Here is a 21,875-nt window from a genome sequence, read left to right on the forward strand (position 1 = left end):
CTTCAAAATATTTAAAGTCTATAATTCAATAAGAAACAGGTCATTGTTGTGAGTTGTGACTATTTACAAATATGCTATCAAAGTTTTCTTTTGTTTACAAACTTGTCACTTTGTTTTTGGTTTTTATCAATTTTAGATCATGATATTTTGTACATTTTCAAGTTTTCATTTGTTCTATTAATGTAATTTTATTAGCATGTCTTTTTTTGTGGTGAAATTAACATCAAGTTGACTTTTAAGTGTTTTTTTATTTATATTTTTAAACGACTAAAATCCGTCGATAATTTACATCGTTTGTCTAACTTGGGTTAGGACACATGATCTTCCAGAGTTCCAGTAAAAGGCAAAAGTCTCTATCAACTAAGCTAGTTTCACATTTACTACTTAAAGTGTTGTATTTAAGATAGTTTTAAAAAATTCTACAATTTATAGACTATAATTTAGGATTGAAGCTCGAAAATACCATTTATATGGAATTCGCTTTAGGGCTTTAGAAAATTGAGTAGTTCCTCATTTATAATCTTAAGGATTCTAAGACTTGTCTTGAACCTTCCATGACTACCATTTTCGTCTAGACTTATATAGTTAGTTGTAGAGTGTTCTTAAGCCTTGATTTTTTATGTAGTACACGAAAACTTGTAGTTTTCAAGAATTAAAATCAAAATTTAGAAGGGACGACACACAACTTGTCTCGTCTTTCGTTTTTGTTTAATAGGTGTCTTCGATAAACACTATGAATTAAGAACTTGATTATCAGTTAATGTATTTTTTCTCTTCATCAAAACTTTATCATGTTCCATAAACGCCAAAGGGGGTATACATTCACGAACAATGTCATGTAGTGATTAATGTTGTCGTTCTTTATAGGCATAACCAAAACGATACACATATGTAGATTACACATCTCAATTAATCAATTTCCTAGCTCAATATGAAAATTAGATGGATCTAGAACTAGAAAACCCTTAAGGTAAACACACACAAAAGAAAAAAAGAATAAACATACGAAAATCTAAACAAAGCACATACAATATAAAATTTCTGATGACAGCATTAAACCAGCGCGACAACAATCTTAAAATTGTTTACGTAACCGAAAAACATCACAAATGTAAGCACAACATATTAAAGCAAGGTCATACTTCCTTTGGTAATCTATAATCAAAATTCTTTAGATCAATACATCATGAAATATTCAAACCATAGTATTTTACTATTTTAGAATCCAAGATAACAAGCTTATAAATCTCACTCACTAAATGCAAAAAATGACAAACTTGAATGACCTAAAGTTGCAATTTCTTAACAATGAAGTCTTATCCTTCAAAGTTCACACTTTGCCACCGCACTCTTGCACATGCATTTATTAATAACAAAGTAAAGTTGTCTACATCTCGAGCCTCAAAACACCTTTGAAAAGTCAAACCTCTTCTCTCTTTGACCAACCACTTGCCTTATTTTTCTTTATTTTGACTTTCAACACACAAAAAAATATTCCATTTTCTCACTTATTCCCCCACCATATATATATTAAACCAACACATTAGTACATTACCATTTCATTTCCTCATAACACCAAAATATAAACACTACAACTATCATTCATCAAACATTCAAACCTCAAAAAAAGCCCTAAAAACCTTCATTCATTCATTTATTTTCCAATGGGTGAAGTTCCAACTTTTTTCATATGTCCAATCTCTTTAGAGCTCATGAAAGACCCCGTAACGCTTCCAACCGGTATCACATACGACCGCGAAAGCATCGAGAAATGGCTATACACCAAAAAAAACAACACTTGCCCGGTCACGAAACAAGTCATTTTTGATCATGTAGACCTTACCCCGAACCACACCCTTCGTCGATTAATCCAATCTTGGTCCACAATTAACCCGATATCCGGTGTTGACCACCTCCCAACCCCGCGGGCCCCGGTCTCCAAACCCGAGATCCTCAAACTGTTAAAAGATTTAAAGCACCCAAACACACGAATGACGAGTTTAAAAAGGTTGAAAGTTATTGTTTTGGAGAGTGAAACAAATAAGAAGTCAATGGAAGTTGTGGGAGCAGTTGATTACTTAGCTAAATATGTTTTAAATGATCATTCATGTTATATTAATCATTCTGATCATCAAGATTTAGGGTTTGAGTTCATGAACACCGCGGTCGACGAAGCGATTAATATTATTCATCATATGCATATTTCAAAAACTTTGTTACAAAGTTTGTTCATGATCAAGACTGGTGACTTTGTTGAGACGTTAACACGCGTGTTGCAACGCGCGGGTAATAATTACGAAACTCGTACATACACCATCATGTTGTTGAAACTAATGTTTGAAGCCGCGGAAGCCATGCACATGCACGTAGTATTAAAACCCGAGTTCTTTGAAGAGTTGGTTAAAGTGTTGAATGATAATATTTCACAAAAGGTGACCAAAGCTACATTGAAACTACTTATTAATGTTTGTTTATCGGGTAGGAATCGAATAAGAGCGAGTGAGGCGGGTGCGGTTTCGGGTTTGATTGATATGTTATTAGATACTATGGACAAAAGAATATCCGAAATGGTGTTAATGGCATTGGATCTTCTTTGTCAATGTGCTGAAGGAAGGAGTGAGTTGTTGAAGCATAGTGCGGGTTTAGCGGTTGTTTCGAAAAGGATATTTAGGGTTTCGCCTTTGGCGAGTGAGAGGGCGGTGAGGATTGTGCATTCGGTGGCGAAGTTTTCGGGTAAAGGTGGTGTGGTGGTGGAGATGTTGCAATTAGGGGTGGTGGGAAAGCTTTGTTTGGTGTTGCAAGTTGATTGTGGGAGTAAAATGAAGGAAAAGGCTATTTGAGGTTCTTAAGATGCATGCCAGGGTTTGGAACAATGCTTCTTGTATACCACATACTTTGATGGCTTCATATCCATCATAAAAATGAAATTTTTGAAGGTTTAGGTTTAGATGATTATTTGAAGAGTACAATACACTTGATTGATTTTGTAAAAAGATATACTTTGTGATTGTAGTTTGTTTAGAATTAACTTATCATCATCATTATCATCGTACTCAGTATATCCCACCAATAGCAAAGCTATGGTAGGGTCTGAGGAGGGTAAGATGTAGACAGCCTTACCTCTACCCTATAAGGATAGAGAGGCTGCTTTCGGTGAGACCCCCGGCTCGATAGTAGTTTTGCATCAAGCCTTGGACATAAGGCACATAGCACTCAATCATCGGGACACCGGCTGATCGGTGCATGTACCCTTGTCTTTCGGCTATCAACGCCACTACATGATGCCTGATTAACCGTCCGTCCCTTTTAAAGTTATTTTCACGAGATTAGTAAAATAACGTCAAAATTAGTGCAATTTCACTTTTGCCCACCCGAGGGTTCACACATATATACATCATATGTGCGCACCACAAGCAGGGCTATTTAGAATTAACTTAATTGAGTATAATTTTATATATCATTGTTTTGAGCACACAAATTTGGTGCTCTATTAATTTCCATCAATTTATTATGATTAAATTGTTGATTTTGATCAAGTTATGTTTTTTTTTATAAATGTGAACCATAAAGATGTTTGGAGATTGTTTTAGGTTGACGGAATAAATTATTCAATTCGATGGAGTTTATATATTTATTTGTATTGTGTCGTGTTTGACGTACTGAAAATCGTGATAAGATTTGAATCGGTCTATTTATTGGTTGTACGTGAATATTAGTAATATACAGTGACTTCATAACAATTTAAACAACTAATTACTCTTGATCATATAAAATATTTTTGTAATTGGTGTCTTTTAAATTGTTTTTGTCTTCTTATCTTTTTATTTCCGGTTACAAACTTAGTTTTATATATTAAGCACTAGATTAAAGGAAATCGGTGACAGTGAATAGATAATTAATTAATTTAGTAAATGAAGTTGTTGAAAGTTAGAAGGTGATAAAGATTTAAACATGGAAATTAATATTAACTACTAAAATTTATTGATAGTTAAGAGAAGGGATTACTCCATAGAATAGTAACCAACTTTAAAAGTTGTTTCAATCAGGTTATTGATAAAAACTTTTGTTCCAATCAGGTCACTAAACTTTCATTTTTGTTCCAATCCTAGATATTTTACCTAGATAGCAGGTAATCTAGGTTTTTTTTAATTTGTCAATGTTTTTACGTTGCATAATAACTTTTAAAGTTTGCGAAAATTAATAAAAATGCGAAATATAATTTTAAAATTCCGAAAATTTGCAAAAAGAAGTTCGGAAAATTGAGTTCGGCTTAGAACGGGTCAAGGTCGGAACGGGTCAAAACGGGTTTCGGGTCAGTTTTTTTAACCAACGAATCAACGTGTTTTTAACACGTTACAGCTCGTTTTAACAGCAAACAACTCGTTTAAGCGATTTTTTCAGTTCGTTAGCAGCTCTTTTAAACGATTTTTCAGTTCGTTTCAGCACCTAACAGCTCATTTAAACGATTTTTCAGTTCGTTTCAGCACCTAACAGCTCGTTTAAGCGATTTTTAAGTTCATTTAAGCACCTAACAGCTCGTTTAAGCGATTTTTAAGTTAGTTTCAGCACCTAACAGCTCGTTTAAGCGACTTTTCAGTTCGTTTCAGCACCTAACAGCTCGTTTAAGCGATTTTTCAGTTCATTTCAGCACATAACAGCTCGTTTAAAGCGATTTTTTAGTTCGTTTCAGCATTTAACAGCTCGTTTAAGCGATTTTTCAGTTCCTGTCAGCACCTAACAGCTCGTTTAAGCGATTTTTCAATTTGTTTCAGCACCTAATTGCTTAAACGGGCTGTTAGGTGCTGAAACGAACTAAAAAAATCGCTTAAACGAGCTGTTAAATGCAGAAACGAACTGAAAAATCGCTTAAACGAGCTGTTATGTGCTGAAACAAACTGAAAAATCGCTTAAACGAGTGAAAAATCGCTTAAACAAGCTGTTAAATGCTGAAACAAACTGAAAAATCGCTTAAACGAGCTGTTAAATGCTGAAACAAACTGAAAAATCGCTTAAACGAGCTGTTATGTGCTGAAACGAACTGAAAAATCGCATAAACGAGCTGTTAGATACTGAAACGAACTGAAAAATCGCTTAAACGAGCTGTTAGATGCTGAAACGAACTTAAAAATTGCTTAAACGAGCTGTTAGGTGCTGAAACTAACTTAAAAATCGCTTAAACGAGCTGTTAGGTGCAGAAACAAACTAAAAATTGCTTAAACGAGCTGTTAAGTGCTGAAACGAACTGAAAAAAATCGTTTAAACGAGCTTTTGCTGTTAAAACGAGCTGTAACGTGTTGAAAACGCGTTGATTCGTTGGTTTAAAAAAACTGACCCAGAACCCGTTTCGACCTTGACCCGTTTTAACCCGAACCTCAATTTTCCGAACTTTTTTTTGCAAATTTTTGAAATTTTAAAATTATATTTCGCATTTTTACTAAGTTTCGCAACCTTTAAAAGTTATTATATAAAGTAAAAACATTAAAAAAATTTAAAAAACCTAGATACCTGCTATTCAGGTAAAATATATAGGATTGAAACAAAAATGAAAGTTCAGTGATCTGATTGAAACAAAAGTTTTTATCAGTGACCTGATTGAAACAACTTTCAAAGTTGGTTACTATTCTATGGAGTAATCTCTTAAGAGAAATATATAAAAAAAATGGTCAATTTCATATAATAGTAATCAAATTTTAAAAAAATAATCAATTTTGAATAGCCTTAGATAGGCAAGTGTACGCAATCTATTCTTTATAAATATATTTACTGCCCATTTTAGTTTATATCTAAAGGTTAAAAGAAAATCAAGTTTGTTAGAGTATCATAATATTAAGTAATAGAGTTATTAACTTATTTGTTAGGTAGGTTTCTCTTTATGTGACCCTTTATATCAATTTAGTTATTAGAATATACAATTTTTGTTAACATGTTTATAATGTTTAATTAATTTGTTTTAGGGTATTAAGTAAATTAATATTATTACATTTAATAAATAATAGTTGGTGGGTCGGGCCATGCCGTGTCGGAAGGACCAAAAATCGGATCTTGAAAACCTTACAGCTAAGATTTTTCGGTGGTGTATGAACTCATATTATTATATAATAAAGTGTTATATATGCTTTTCTTTTGATCTGTAAGATGCATTTGTAACAACTTAAAAATAACAAATATAAAAAAATATTTCCTAACATGACAAATTTAAACCATCATACAATTGGTTTTCCTCCTTATTTTACCTCTCATTGTATTATTTTAGTTTTTTTTAACAGCTAAACTCCTTGTCATTTTGAGAGGTATTGACAAATTTTGATTCGTCAGGATCAAATCTGGGTAACCCCTATGTATGCATGTAAATGAACTGAATGTTCGGTGTATTGATTGACGGAAAGTTCGTTTATGTTCGTTTATTCAATATACGAACGAACATGAACAAATTTATTGTGTAACATGAACACATGTTTGATGTTTCGTATGTTCATTTATGTTAGTGAATATTCGTTTATGTTTGTTTATTTATGTTCATTTATGTTTGTTTACATATTAATAGAAAATATTAAATGTTATCTTGAAAAGACATCTACTTATTGGTTTTATATTTGTTTATTTAAGTGTGTTCGTTTATATTCGTTTATGTTTGTTTGTGTTCATTTACATTTGCTCATATATGTCTATTCATCTTTGTTCAGTTATGTTCGTGAATTGTTTGTTTATAACTTAAACAAACAAACATAAATGAATACTAACATGTACATTTTTTAAATAAACAAACACGAAATATATGTTCAATCAACTGTTTGTGTTCATGTTTGTTTAAGTTAAATGAACAACATGAACCGATGAACATGCCCTTATTCATTTTCATTCGGTTCTTTTACAGTTTTAATAGGATAAAGTTTTTACGAAAACCCCCTAACTACAAGAGTATAGCCTGATTCACATTGCAACTTCCGGATATATATATATATATATATATATATATATATATATATATATATAATTTACACTTATCTAAGAGTCAAGATGAAGACTAAAATTTAGGTAAAAGATAAAGAAAAAGTGTATGAAATTATATATATTATGAGTTTATGACTTATAATACCCAATTACGTACGTACCCATGGTTGAATGTGAACTTATTTATGAGTGATCGTATTAAATAGTTATTAATAATAATAATAATAATAATAATAATAATAAATATAAAATAGATAAATGGATGCTGAAGTCGGCCTGCCACCTAAATAATTTATTATTCAATTTTTGTTATAAATTAAAGTAAAACAGGTGGTAAGCCGCAATGTTGGAACAAGAAATTTCATTTCTATAAACCAACTTCAGACTAGCATTTAATAAATTTTAAATGTAGATAACAGATTATAATTCTTATAACAAATTGGTGTTCATTACTTTCTAAAATAAATATTATGTTTTATAGCCAAGTTTCCACAAAATAAATATTGTCATTTTTTTTATAATAATGATCAAATATTTGTAAAGTATATTAGTAAGCATTTTCTTATTAATATTAATAATGGTGAAATATTAATAGTAATGGGATTAAACCCTTGATTTCTACTTCAATTTCATCAAGATTGAGTTAAGCATTAGTAAATTAAGAAGTAATGTCATCACCGTTGCCTAGATGAATATGATAATATGGACAAACACTATCTTTTATACATAATATCACGACTTTATTTTTTGAATTTTTTACTTTCAGTTGTTATTTTTAGTTTCGGCATGACATCGATACCATAATTAACCAAATGGATACCGATAAAACTCTCGCCTCAACGCGCAGAGGAATTCCACTAGTTTGATTACGTTTGCATAATACAAACCGGTGAGAGTGAAAGGAAAACTATTTCATCTTTCATCAACACTTTTTTTTAACAGTTATATGTTATAAACAAGGCCCAAAGTTAAGTCTACAAAGCGACAAAACAAAGGAACCAAAACTACACAACGAAAGAAAAGAGAAAACATGATTACAACATATTTGGATGGTTTGATCTAACACCTAACCATAAAATAGCATTCTCCTCTATCCTCTTCAAAATCGTGACCTCCCGCAAATGTTTATTGTTAAAGATCACATCGTTTCTGGCTTTTTGCACTTGCAAAGAATCCAAAAGGTAATTAGGAAAACCGCTTGAATTTGTCTTCCTATTCTCTTTATCCATCGCATGAACATCGCAAAATCAACCCCCTTTCCCTCTTCTTCTCTACCTCACACATAATACACCCTTTATTCATTATGTCCACTTCCCTTCAAAGTGAAGCGTCCGATTCTATCCAATTCAGTCTTTCACACGAAATAATTCACCTTTGAAGGAGCTCAATAAACTTTATTCCTCTTAACTGATTAAAATTAGCTCATCTATACTCTTTAATTAATTTTCTAGCATCAAATATAACAGTTTTATTTGACTATGTAAGATTGTAAGTAGGAAAACATATTTAGTGTATTTTATCTATTTTGTCGGACACATATTGAGTATTATTATTAATATATTACACGTAATTGTCATTATTCTTAACACACATAATAAAGTCAGTGTGTCAAAGAAAAATATCACCCAAATGTGAAGACTTTATAATAGAAATTTGTAAGTATACGGATGATATAAAATAAAAACAACCAAACTCAATTTATGATGTTTTTAGTTTTAGACCAAGTCAAATATAATAAGCAATCATTCATTTATAATTTATACGTAAGAAAGTGACTAGCATTCAAACCAGTTCTATCAACTATCAAAAGATAGAGTCATCTTCTATGTATAACTCTCTTTTTTTAAGGCTAAATTTTATAAAACGGAAAAAGTAATTGCTAAAAAAAAAACTAAAAGCATAATTTTTTTTATGTTTTAATATGATAAGTGATTCAAAGCAAATTATAATATTGTATATGAAGATTATTAAACTATGAAATATCATATAGTGCACTTTCGTCCGTTTCAGGATTTCAAGTGTCCAAGACAAGTATGAAAAATGGTCTTAAATATAACTATTTTTTTCCCAAAAGATCAGGATACCACCACTACCATAGCCACCACCACTTGACTGTCATCGTCGTCGTCTCCGCCACCACCTTACCACCAGTGTTACCACCACCACCGTCGCCGCCCCCATTGTTACCCTAACCACCACAACCATTGTCACTGTAATCACAGCAACCATTGTCACTGTAATCACAGCAACCATTGTCATTGTCGCCGCATGTCCATCACCGCCACCACCACTATTGTTGACTGACCACCACCATCGTCGCCACAACCCTACCATCGCCATCACTACAATTGCTACCATCGCTTGACCACTGCCCTTGCCGCCTGACCGCTACTACCACCACCGTTGCCACCACCATTTTCGTCGCCGGAGCTACCACCACCATCGCCATTGCAGTTTTTTCTTTTTTCTTTTTTTTGGTAAAAAATTACTTTGAGATAATAGTGTTTTTATTATTTCTATTTCATTCATACAATTTTTTTGAAAAATTTCATTCCCATAGGTTAACCAAACAACACAAATAAATGGTAGTGATCCATTTCATTCCATTATTCATTCTATTCATTCTCTCATTCTGTTCTTCCTTTATTTCATTACCACCAACAAAACATACCCTTAGTTTCGTTGAGGGCTTGACCTAAATACACTCACATGTTTTGCTTCAAAAGCGATATATAAGACAATTATATAACTAGTTACAACATACCCTCTTGTTTACGGAATAAAAACACCATATTAAATTGGTTGATAGCTAATTAAATTATTTTGAAGTCACAGATTTTTACATTACATAAAACAATTTATATTCAAAAATCATTTAATAAATTTGTGTTCATTGGATTTTCAAATATTTCTTGAAGTTTCGAAGTAAGTCGAAAGTCTAGTGAGTTTATTAAAAGTCCAACCAAAGAAAATTAAAGCCAAAAAATAATTAATAATTCATCACCTGTTTGCATAGGCAAATTCCAGCTACAAAATTTCGAGAATGTGTGACCGACGTTATATTTAATTATATATTTTGCAAAATAAAAAATAAAACTACCAATTACTGATGCAAAAACAAAAATGCAAATACCATGCCAAAATTACAATTTACAACAAAGTATACATCATCAAATTAATGCTCATAAAAAGTTAAAACATTAACAAAAAAGCTAAAAATAACTTTTTTCTAAAAAAATAATCACTGCAAGCAGTATTTTTAATCTTTTGAGACATCACCCATGTAGTTTATCCTGCATATTCACAAATACAAAAATAGAACAAGTCAAATATCTACGAAAAATAATAATAGAATTCAAAGTTCAAATAAATAAAAATGGCTACATAACAAGTCAAGTCAACTGATAATAACGTATGAGAAATGTTTGCGAAAAAAAAAAGACATGGTTATAATAAGCGGATATTTCATTTGGGTCGCTTGACCTTTTAATTTGACTGTTTTAGCTTTAGCCCATTAGTCGTTAAAGATAAAACATAACCCGAATCGATCCACATTTATGTAAGGTCAAAATTGTTATATAGAATATGAAAAAAAAATCAAACCTGAAGCATTTGCATCAATTTCGGGTGCTGTTCTAGAAGTTGGACAAGTTTTTCACGGTCACCTAACAGTTCCTACATATAAGAAACAGCAAGAGAATACATTAAAAGAACAGTTGCATATTAATAAAAAAGTTCCTGCAATTATATAAAAAGATTAATAGAGCTGGCAGCTTCAACAAATTTATTTATTAAAGGGTGGTTGACGTCAAAATTTTAAAAATAATATATTAATAATAAATAATAAAAAAAAAAACAATTACAAGAACATGTCATATGGTTCGCATAGGCTGGTTTTGGGCTCAAATTGAACCCAAACCGAAACCGGAAATTCAACTTTTAGGTTTTGAAAACCATTTGGTTTTGGTTTGAACCCAATTCGGTTTAGTTTTTTCGGCTTTATCATATTATTCATATGGACTTGAAATCAATTTAGCCCAATATAATGAATTTGGGCCTAGCTCTTCTTGTTAATTAATGATTAACTGATTATTATACATGTGATGTAAAATACTTTATTACACTACTTATTAAATTCTTACAAATAACTTAAGATTCAAAATTAAAAACAAAAATTCAAAAATTAAGTTCAGAATTTTGGGTTTCGTAACATGCAATATCGAAACTGAACCAAAAATTCTGTATTTACGAAAACATAAAACCAAGCTGTCGGTATTTATTTGGCTTCAGTTGTTTTGGTTCACTTTTTTGGGTTTTTGGTTACAGGTCGGTTTTTTAGTTCCACGTGCACCAAAGTGTATAATTTAATCCAAGTTATTTTGTTTAAATTAACATGTTACCATTGAAATAATATACGTTCACTACGGACATCATTTACACTAGTTATGTCACAAAATCTGAGAATTTTCTAAGTGTTTCAGATAGACTAATTTGACCTCTTACGAACTCTTAACGAAACGTTACTCATTTTGGACTCATTCCCGGTTTCCCAGCGCACCCATTTTGCACCTCTACGAAAAAGATATCCACTTTGTATGTAAATTATGTAAAAAAAGAAAATACCTGAATAGCTTCAGGAGAACTGAAAACATGCTGCAGTGACAATGCAGTCGCATCTTGCTGTTGAAAATTACTACTTTGCCCTTGCTGATGCTGAGCTTGTGATTGAGAATCAAACCGCTGCTGCTGCTGCTGCTGCTGCTGCTGTGGCTGAGTATGTGAAAAGTTCTCTTGATGCATGGTTTGATAATACATGTTATCCGGTTGAACCATCTGCAACATCGCTTGATCGGTTTGTGAAGAAATGGGGACCTGTGGTCTAATATGCTGATGTGGTGGTAGGGGCGGCTGAGGTAGTTGAGGTCGTTGCAATGGCTGCAGCTGAGCAATCGGTTGTACAGAAGGCAACCCGATTGGAAAACTTTGTGATTGGTTTTCTGGGGTGTTGCCATAAACGTTATATGGCATTGCGGGCCGGTTGAACATCATTGGCGCCATTATTTGGGAACTTTTGTTCATAAACCCCAGCCGGGCCATATGAAGTTTGTGATGATGATTTAGGATTCTTCATACGGTCTATCAGGTGTACCGTTTCTCCCGTCATCAGACGGGTCAAAAAACTTTTTCTCAGAAGAAATACTCGGTTCACGGGTCAACGTCATCTCGGGTCGTGAAACTGACACCCGTGATGAAAAGTCGCTTTGATTATTATTATTATTGTTGTTACTATCATCAAAACTGGATTTTAAAGGTGTACCCAAACGGGTATCACTTTCAGTCTCTTCGACAATTGAATGAGGTGAGTTTTGGTCATCAATGCCAGCTGGCTGTTGCTGTAAATTATCATCAGGTTGAGGAAACGGAAGCCCGTCATCAGACCCGGAATCTTCACCTCCAAAAACTATGTTTAATCCTTGAAGATCGTCATCTAAATCGGGTTTCAAATTCTTGGACTTATTCGTTTTTTCAGCATCGAGGTCGTTACCGGGCGGTGCATTTTTCATTTGTGGGCTTCCAGCCAGGCCTGCTGGATTGTGTCGTTCTCGTTCACGGGCCATAAATTCATCCACGTGAATAGACGGTGGTCTGCCACTACTGGATCCGATCCGTGGGACTGCAATAACATTTGAACTAGTGGTCCCATCGTTTCTCTCTCTAGCAACATAATCATCCACATGCATAGAAGGAGGCCTGCTAGTATTGGGCTTCCGGAGCCTAAACGTGTCCCTACGGGTCGGGCCTGATGGGGCTGTAAACGGGGTTGAACCACGGGAAAACACACTTTGACTTGGGTTCTCACTGAGTGGGTAATCGACTCGGGGGCGTCTGTTTGCACCTTCCAATGGGGTGAGCTTTCTTCTGAGTGATTGTCCGTTTTGAGAAAACGGGTCGCGCATGTTTTCAGGGCACTCCCACATGAACTTGTCCCCGTAACTATGTAAACTCAAAAGATCAACACGGTCAACACTGAAATTAGATATCTTTTGTATCTTTGACGGACGTTGACTTTCACTCGGCAATGACTTAAAAAAGCTAGCGATGGCATCATTGTCCTTTGCTGAGTTATCAGGCGATTGCAACAAAAGCAACAGTGAGTTTGCATGTTCTTTAGCCTGCTTGTTATTAACAACAATGCAAAATTACACAAAGGATAAATAATTAAAGAAATTAAAAAAAAAAATCAAATAAATTACACACCTGACTGGAACCTAGTAAGGATGTAAACTTAATTATGTACTTGATGTTCTCCTCTGAAGAGTTATTTGGATTACTTGTACCACAAGGAAGTCCAAACAAGTATTTCATTGCATCAACCATCTTTAAATTCAAGCTGAAAATGAAGGTGTTTGTTTAGTTTAGTCAATAACCATGGTCATATCTTGCATATAATAAAGCCAAACAGACCACTAGCTCTTTTCCAACAGGTAAAAGCTGAAAACAGGAACAGATCAATATACGGTTCATATTAGAAAAACACAACTTGTGAGAGTGGAACCTACCTTGACAAGTGTGAAAAGCTGGAATAGTAGCAGTGAACAATCTTCAGCCGTCAATTTCTTTGTATTGAGCCTAAATCAAAATACATATTTTTTATTATTATCAATAGATAAATTGAAGTGAAAGTATGACCCAAAAAAAACAAAGACCTATCATGCCTAGAATCAGATAACAGAGAAATTGACCTAAATACAGGGATGCACCAACTAAGTTGAGGAATTTTAATACTACTTTTAAGCGCTTTAGATAACAATTGTATAATGCCTTCACTCAACAATATTGGCTGTCAATGAAAGATAAATATCAAGCCATAATTCATAAATCAAACAGATATGTGGATGATACATGTAAGGATATTTTTTTAAAAACAAATTATATATAGAAGGAACCTTCGCATGTGGATGCTCGAGTAAGCTAGCAATAAAATCGAGTGATCTGCAAACCTGAAACCAACCAAACTTATCATGACACGCAGATCTAGCCGTTACAATTTCAACCCATATATACAAAAAAGATATAACCTTATAAGCGTCTGTATCAGTTAATGTCGATGAGTCAGATAACCGTTCATCAATCCAGACTATTATGGGCCTCAAGAGTATAGCAGCACTCTCAGCATGTATACAGGCCACACGGATAATAAATATCCTCAGCAAATCTTGTATGACAACCAACGCCTGTTCAAACAAGATATTAGTATTATAACAGAACTCAAGATTTTGAAAAATAATACTCACAATAATTGGAAAATGTGTACACTTACACTAACAGCACAATGTAAAACAATCTCCAAAATCTCGTGGAGGATTGGTGTCAGCTGCCCAATCAGCTTCTCCTTGTGCCCTGCCTGTAAGTACCAGTTGATCTCTTTTTCCTTTGTGGGGCCTAATATTGTTGCAACTGCCAGCTGGCGGAATACACTCAGCATCGGCATTCCTTTCTTCCAAAGCGATACACCTTCATCAGGTAATAAATCGTTCTAGAACAGAAGGAAACAAAAAAAAAAGTAAATGCATTACCTATTTGTGATTAAATAAAGTAAATGAAGTTGATTAAATATATACTTACCAACAGAAAAAGTAAACTGCAAGTTTCTTTTGGACCCATTGCAAGTATGGACGTGGTGTGAAGACATTCGAGTAGAAAACTAAAAAGATTTGGAGTCCAACCATATGCAGGCCAACACGCAAGTGCAGAGACGATCAGATGGCATGCAGCTTCAAGCCCAAGGGCAATATTGGGATAAGGGTAAGATAAATCAACTGCACATGCAGCTAATTTTGGGCTGCAAAAAAGATAATATAAGTAACTAAACTCTCAAATATATTTTTAAGTACTCTGCCATTAATAACTCAATAACTCAAAACTACCTCAGTTCTCGATGCAAATGTAGAAGTGCCTTCATGAGTTTTTTATTTCTGTGTTGCTCCTTTGTATCCTACAAAGTATGGGCGTAAATGATATTTATTTTTTCTTTCATTTACATTTTTACTGTTTAATAATCAACAGATGAATGTTAAAACTTAAAAGGCAAACCTTTAACTTATGCAACATATTAATGAGAAGAGACAAACAAGGAACTAAAAGATCAACTATGCTCTGTTCACGGTTACGTTCGAGCAATATGTCTGAAGTAGTATTCATTTCTGTACCCTCGTCAACGAGATAATCTGTCAGAAAAGTAAAGATCAGTAAAATAACTGAAAATAGATATATTATAAAATAACTAAACTTTCTACTACTAACCATAGTTGTTAGAGGACTTCTCAAGCATCAGCTTACAATTGATAAGAACCGCATGAATAACCATCACAGCCCCTTCATCATATAAAGCACCAGCAACAACCTTCACCGGTTAAATGTTTGTTAGCTTATTAAGATTCAATAAAAATATAGAAAATGTTTATAATCACATACGGAATTATCTGAAATGAAGGCTAAAATTCGAAAAGTTGTAGTCAACTGAGCAACTGAGGAATCACGAAGAGTAAAGCCAAGAAACCTCGACTCAGTAATCAGTTTCCCTAACAAACTATCAATTATGTTTCCATCAGAACTTCCAGAAGCATCTCCAACAACATTATCAACATCCATGTCATCAGATGCTAGAATGTTTGTTGATGCCATGTGTGCATCTCCACCAGAAGCTAACACAGCAGCATATCTCAGAAGACCAATAACCCCGTTTTTATGATAAACCACACCACCATCTATCAATTCCAAAAGCCGGGTAGGGGCATCTTTCCGGGTTGACCCAGGGGAGGACGAATGTAGGGCTTTGTGAAGCTCCTTGGCATGCCCGATCCATGAACTCAGCGATGATGATGTGGAATCGAGAACGATGATTTCAAAAATCTCGACAAGCAGAGTGAAAAATAGCAAGATTCAGTGGTGATGCACCTGCATGATCATTATATTGTTGAAATGAAACATGTCACAGCGGTTAAATTGTCGAATGTAACTAAACATATATTCAAATATTTAACAAGCCATTATTTTTTCTTAAAATATCAAATTTTAACAATATAGTTACCACTATTCACAGGTACTGATTCCAGCTCTTTAACAGAATGTAATGCAGCAATCAAAACAGAAACAGCCTGAAAACAAAAACAAAAAAAATAATAATATGATAATGACCCTATAAATATACGCAACTATAACTTTCATAATATGCTCACCTCTGGAAAATGTCCAATAGCCAACAAAGCCTGGCGTCCACAATCAGACCTGAAATCATTTAAACGCTCATTATACTACAAATTTATTATGAAGTTTAAGATCATCCAAAAGGAAATTAAATGTCACACCTGGAAATACAACAAAGCTCCCACAAATTCCATAGAAGCTCATCTAAATGCCCTTGTGAGGTAATCAGACGATCGATCACATTCATCTGAATATAACAGTCATTAGAAGTTTATAACACAAAATATAGAGTAAACACAGTTAAACTGTTTCAACTAATATAGGATACTAACCACCCTTAAATGTGTCTTCATAATTATTCCAATTTCACGTGGATGACAAAAGAAACCCTTGGATATTAAGACCGCTGCGTAACGAAGAGGGATAGACTCTTGTGTACTCGAATCAGCTCCCTTTAAGGAATGAATTACAGTAGTTGAGAGCTCAGGGTCAAGCATAAGGAACATTAAACCTGATTAACCAACAAAACATAACAAACATAATATTAGAGATCACAAATTGGTGTGACTGATAACGGGTCAAAATGGGTTTGGGCTAATATTAGAGATCGCAAATTGGTGTGGCTGGTAACGGTTCAAAATGGATTTGGTCAAACACGTAGTTTTGTCTAATATTAGAGATCGCAAATTGGTGTGGCTGATTACGGATCATAATGGGATGAATTTAGTTAAACGCGTTGTTTTGTATAACAAAGATTTATTCGAACACCCTATGTTCAAAATTATTACGTTTGTTTATAAATAGTTAACGTCACATTATGGTTACAAAAAGATAACAGATAATCTAATTCTTCTGATTTAAACAACTTAGGATGTTAACCCGTTTGAGTTAATTTTTATTTTATTATTTTTACCCATTTGAAATTGGAAACCCGAACTGATTAAAGTAAATGGGTTAAAATTGCTACATGTGCATGATAGTAATAACAGCATGAGGTTTGATTTTACAAACCTGACCGACAAAAAACAAGTGAAAGGATTATGGATGCAATGTATGATGTGATATCCATAAAGACATCCCTAACAGGCCCCACTTCAGATCGCAGTGTAGAGGATGATAAAATTGCAGCAGATAACGGTAGAAACCCTTTTTCCTGTGTAGAACAAAATTAAAATACAACCAGTAACCTTGAAATATACAAAAGAGCGTAAAAGTAACAATACCTTAAGAAGAAAAAGTAGGCTCGAGTCAATATCCCAATTTGAAAACCGATAATTTGACGAAGTAATTAGCTTGCTAGTAGCTTTGTATGATAAAGGACCATCTGTTTCTCCAAGAATAAGTGACCTGCTTGTGCTTGCAACTTGAGAAGGATCTTCAACTAATGGGTTGGAAGTTACTAATTTCTGCAGCATTTGGTCAAATAGATGACAGATAATCAACAATTGTGCCACATGAGGTTCATTAAGGTGGATTCTGGATCATGTGATTTATATAATATCAAAATCAAACAACGTAAAACTCACCAAGAGCTTCCTGAGTTGAAGTTTAGCACTTGTAAGCATATCGATAGTGACAGGCACAACTTTACCAGCAGTAGATAAACCTCCCAGTGCATGTAGCACAGCAAACTGTAAAATCTTATACTTATTTTTGTAATTACTTAAACAAAACAACAATCCAAAAAAGTTATTAAAGAAACAAATAAACAAACTCACAACCTCGTATCTCGAAGCAACTTCATAAAAGCGTACACGATGAAGAATATAGGTGGCGAGAGAAGCAACATCATGCCGTGGCTTTTGCATCAACAATTTAAGTAACTGATTATAACCATCACTAGTACCAGTTGGAATCTTATCATCTTCACGGGGCCACCAGTTTAAGAACCCTTCACAACCAATAGAGAACCTAGTAGCCTGTTTGATGACTCCTAGAAGAATTAATGTAGCAGCACTTGAATGCACTTTGGTGCAGAAAATGTCACTCAGTTGCTTCACGCCCCCACCGTTAACAAAGTGAAAGCAGCTCTCTTTATAAGAACATAACAAAAGTGCAGCACTTAACCACACCATGATAATCTTGCTCTGAGAAACAAAGCAAAAGTTTTAGTAAATGGATGCATGTTGCACATGAACGAGTAAAATTAGCTGAAAAAAGATTAGTATTTCAAAATTGTTTGTTTATTTAATAAATGAACGAAAATGAACAAAAGTTTTGTTCATTTGGTTAAACGGATGATTACATGTCGTGTTTGTACATTTAAATTCATTTTAAGTGAATTAATCTGATTTCTTTTATGTTTTCATTACTTTACGTTTGTTTAAGCTTGTTCCTTTACGTGCTTTAATATATTCATTTAAATATGTTAAACCCATTACCCTTTAGCCAAGTTTTAATAACGTTTTAGGTCCAACACATTGTTGCTCACATTTACTTTTAATTGGTTTTAACTCAGTAAATATACTCAGTTATGTTTTACATTTGAGACCCGTTCATTTATACTGCCAACAAACAAAAATACACTTGCATAAACATGTTCAATTTCTTAACAAACGAACACGAACAAAAAAAACCATGTTCGCTTAGTTGTCCATGTGTGATCGTTTTGTTCAGTTAAAATCAAACAAACACGAGCATTCGTTTAAGAGAGAGAGTAAATTACCTGTGAAAGTTGAGCACCGACGACACTCTCACAATTACTGAGATTGTTATAATGTTGTGTCAGAATATCCACCAACTGTTTGGAATTGACTAAATCACCCTCAGACTCAAGAAAAATATCATCGGTCATATTTTCGGTCAGAAGGCTATTAAAGATATTAAGAAGCTCTTTCCTGGCTTGACTAAAGTCAAAACATGATTCTTCATGGTCAATTGACTCTTGATTTCTAGATGCACATTGCAAGCTTTGAGTTGAATACATGGTTGCCGCAGACACGAGAGAATTAATAACCGTGTTCAAAGCATCATATCCTGCATTTGGCATCTCTAGAATCTTGAAAGATAACTGTAAGAACTGTTTTATTTCAACTAATATGTCTTTTGCGATAGGTTTAAAAGTCAATGACTTTAACGGAGATATGGGTTCCTCAATGGTTGAATTTATAGGATTTAGTGCAGGTGGGAGGTCATCAAGGTTGCCCTCAACAGTTGCTACTGTGTTTGTTAACGAGCTGTCGAGATCAACTTCTATGTTGAATTGACCAAGATCTTCCCCTGTGTTTCCATATATGACCAAACTAAGGCTCCGGTAACTTCCCCTTACAACCAAATGACTTGTTACAATTGCCGGAAACAATAGATGTACTTATAAGTTATAAATAAAAGTATTTTGGGCACAGCTTTTAGAAAAATTTATATTAGGTACCTCAACTTCAAGGACATTTGAAGATGAAGGAGAGTAGAGAAATGGCTGGCATAAACGCCTAAACCGCGTTTCTCCTTCACAATGAACAAAAACCTCTAGAGCAAATGAAGGAGGTGATGTGGCCCTGTATGCAATAAAAAGAGAATCTAGCTTTGAGTTATCAACGGATATGAACGTCTAAATATCAGAATTAGTTGAAGCATAACATCGCTGTTGAGTTTTGAAATAAATGTAAAAAGATGGGTCATAATTATACCCCAAAAGTGTTACTGAGGGTGATGATGACGATGAGCTCTGCTCAAGAAACTCAAGCAGTCACAACAACAGGTTCAGAAAATACCACCTGCAAAAATGAGAACAAAAATATGGTTGGAAACTTTGATACAACTCACATTTAAAACTCTTAACATGCACAATTGCACACCGTATTGTGATATTAGATAAAATAAATTATTTAAAACAAAACGGGTGAAAAGTATGAATAGGAGGACAAGACACAAACCTCGTCAACATATTCATCAAGGTGTGTGTGAGCAAATGTCTGGGCAAATAACACAGAAGGTTCGGGCCGGCCCATTGCTTGTTATTGTATGAAAGTCCTTTCTCCACTGAAAATCTTCTAACAATAAAGTCCAGTAATAATCTTAAATGAATGCTTACAAAATATCAACTGTATTCCTTTGTTCTAGAACAAATATCTCAGTGTGATGTACTGATGTATGGTCTGTATGGTCGCCAAATAGATTATAGCCTACATTTCCAAACAAAATTCACTGGTCAATAGAAACAACATAGACTTCAATATAAAGACTTGAATCGATACTTGCACCAAACTATATAAGCATGCTGGCACTATCTAGGTTAACTACCTGCAAACTAAAGCAACCACATTCACACAACATAAAAAGAAAAACAGAAGAACTACACTTCCACAATGGATGCCAGTGATTTACTTCTAAATCTATGTTGTAAAAAGCCCTTCAATCATGCACCTAGGCCCTCAAGCAAGGCGCAGAAAAAGCGCCCCGCTGCCATTCAGGCGATCATTCAACCTTCGAGCGAGATTCTGGCCAGATTTTAGTAAAATTCTGGCCAAATCCTAAAAAATCCACCAAACTTCTGCAAATAGTGGGCAAAATGGTCTAAAACACCAAAAACGATCTGGAACCAGCCTAAACTAACCCCAAAACAAGCCTAAAACATGTCACCCCCCCCCCCTCTCCCTAAAATGGCATGTTAATGCTACGCGCCTTGCTTATATCGAGCCCTCGCTTTTTAAGCGCCTTGGGGCTTAGACAACTGTGTTCTAAATGATTAAAAATCTATGTCTTCAACAAGAATTGCTAACTACAACAAGCATCATAGAGTACCAATTGCGTGAAACATAAACATAACAAGTCCCCTGCTAACATGTAATCCAGATTGAAAACCCTAGACAATAAAAGAGAACATAACAGCATTATTATTTGCTTAAGTCATGATACTTAAACGTTAAAAGAAACCAATTCACCTCTAAATTTGACGCTTTGAGTAGAAATAAACTACTTCCAACACACCTTAACCGGTCTATAATCATTAAAACCTAAAAAGATGGGCCTAATTTCCGGACTAAATCACAATTCATACAAGAGGCAAAGTTATTGTACTTCGAGTAGGATAAATCGAAGACGTTAAACTAAAGGCTTAGGTCAATATTTGCACCAAACTATATAAGCATGCCACCTCTATCTTAGTTAAATTACATATAAACTAAAATAATCACATTCACTCTACATAACTCCAATTCCAGTGCAGATGCCAATGATTTACTTCTAAATAGTTAACACTGTAAATGTTTTCAACAAAAACTGATAACTACATCAAACATAAACAATCAAAATCACCTTCTAACATGTAATCCAGTTTCAAAACCCTAGATATTCTAAAGCCACAATACTTCAACATTAAAAAGAACTAAATCACCACAAAATTTGACGCTTAGTGTAGAAATAAACTACTTCGAACACACGTTAACCACAGTGGCGGATCTAGGAAATTTTCTCACAGGGGTCGAAATTTTTTTTTAACTGTACATAATTAACCATCGCTATATAAATTTTTTTTTGGTCTGGTTCGACCATCGGGTCGGGTCGAATTGCGTCAGTCATATATATAGAAAAAAATGATAATCAAACAAAGAATTATATAAGAAAAACAAGTACGAGAAACTTTATTATAAATGCATAATTATTGAACAATATATCTAGCTTTGCTATATATGGGCTTTCATTTTCTGAAATCTAACCAAAACATCATCTAGTTTGACATTTATAAGCAGGTTGTTTTTTAATGAAATAAATAAAATCAT

The 21,875-nt window shown here is 33.9% G+C and overlaps 2 pseudogenes across 2 annotated transcripts; one reads left to right on the plus strand and one right to left on the minus strand.

The window, feature by feature from the left end:
- The first annotated feature begins 1,675 nt into the window (after positions 1 to 1,675).
- On the plus strand, positions 1,676 to 3,572 carry LOC143573248 (E3 ubiquitin-protein ligase PUB23 pseudogene; annotated as a pseudogene). The gene is made up of 2 exons (XR_013142393.1): positions 1,676 to 3,012; positions 3,418 to 3,572. The product of XR_013142393.1 is annotated as an E3 ubiquitin-protein ligase PUB23 pseudogene (transcript).
- A 6,611-nt stretch (positions 3,573 to 10,183) lies between these two features.
- Positions 10,184 to 20,615, minus strand: LOC143573258 (protein virilizer homolog; annotated as a pseudogene). Its single transcript, XR_013142394.1, has 28 exons — positions 20,031 to 20,615; positions 19,785 to 19,871; positions 19,530 to 19,652; positions 18,824 to 19,451; positions 17,880 to 18,245; positions 17,685 to 17,789; positions 17,382 to 17,564; positions 17,170 to 17,311; positions 16,491 to 16,669; positions 16,320 to 16,405; positions 16,191 to 16,239; positions 16,043 to 16,109; positions 15,427 to 15,909; positions 15,256 to 15,355; positions 15,046 to 15,179; positions 14,880 to 14,947; positions 14,578 to 14,794; positions 14,273 to 14,488; positions 14,031 to 14,186; positions 13,899 to 13,952; positions 13,659 to 13,792; positions 13,512 to 13,581; positions 13,391 to 13,443; positions 13,210 to 13,342; positions 12,085 to 13,124; positions 11,575 to 12,019; positions 10,555 to 10,626; positions 10,184 to 10,244 (listed from the first exon to the last, which is right to left on the minus strand). The product of XR_013142394.1 is annotated as a protein virilizer homolog (transcript).
- Between the last annotated feature and the right edge of the window lie 1,260 nt (positions 20,616 to 21,875).

This window comes from Bidens hawaiensis, unplaced genomic scaffold, assembly GCF_021521415.1.
Source record: "Bidens hawaiensis isolate Kalapana, Puna unplaced genomic scaffold, B.hawaiensis_p1.1 tig00026264_1, whole genome shotgun sequence".
NCBI classification, from domain to species: domain Eukaryota; kingdom Viridiplantae; phylum Streptophyta; class Magnoliopsida; order Asterales; family Asteraceae; genus Bidens; species Bidens hawaiensis.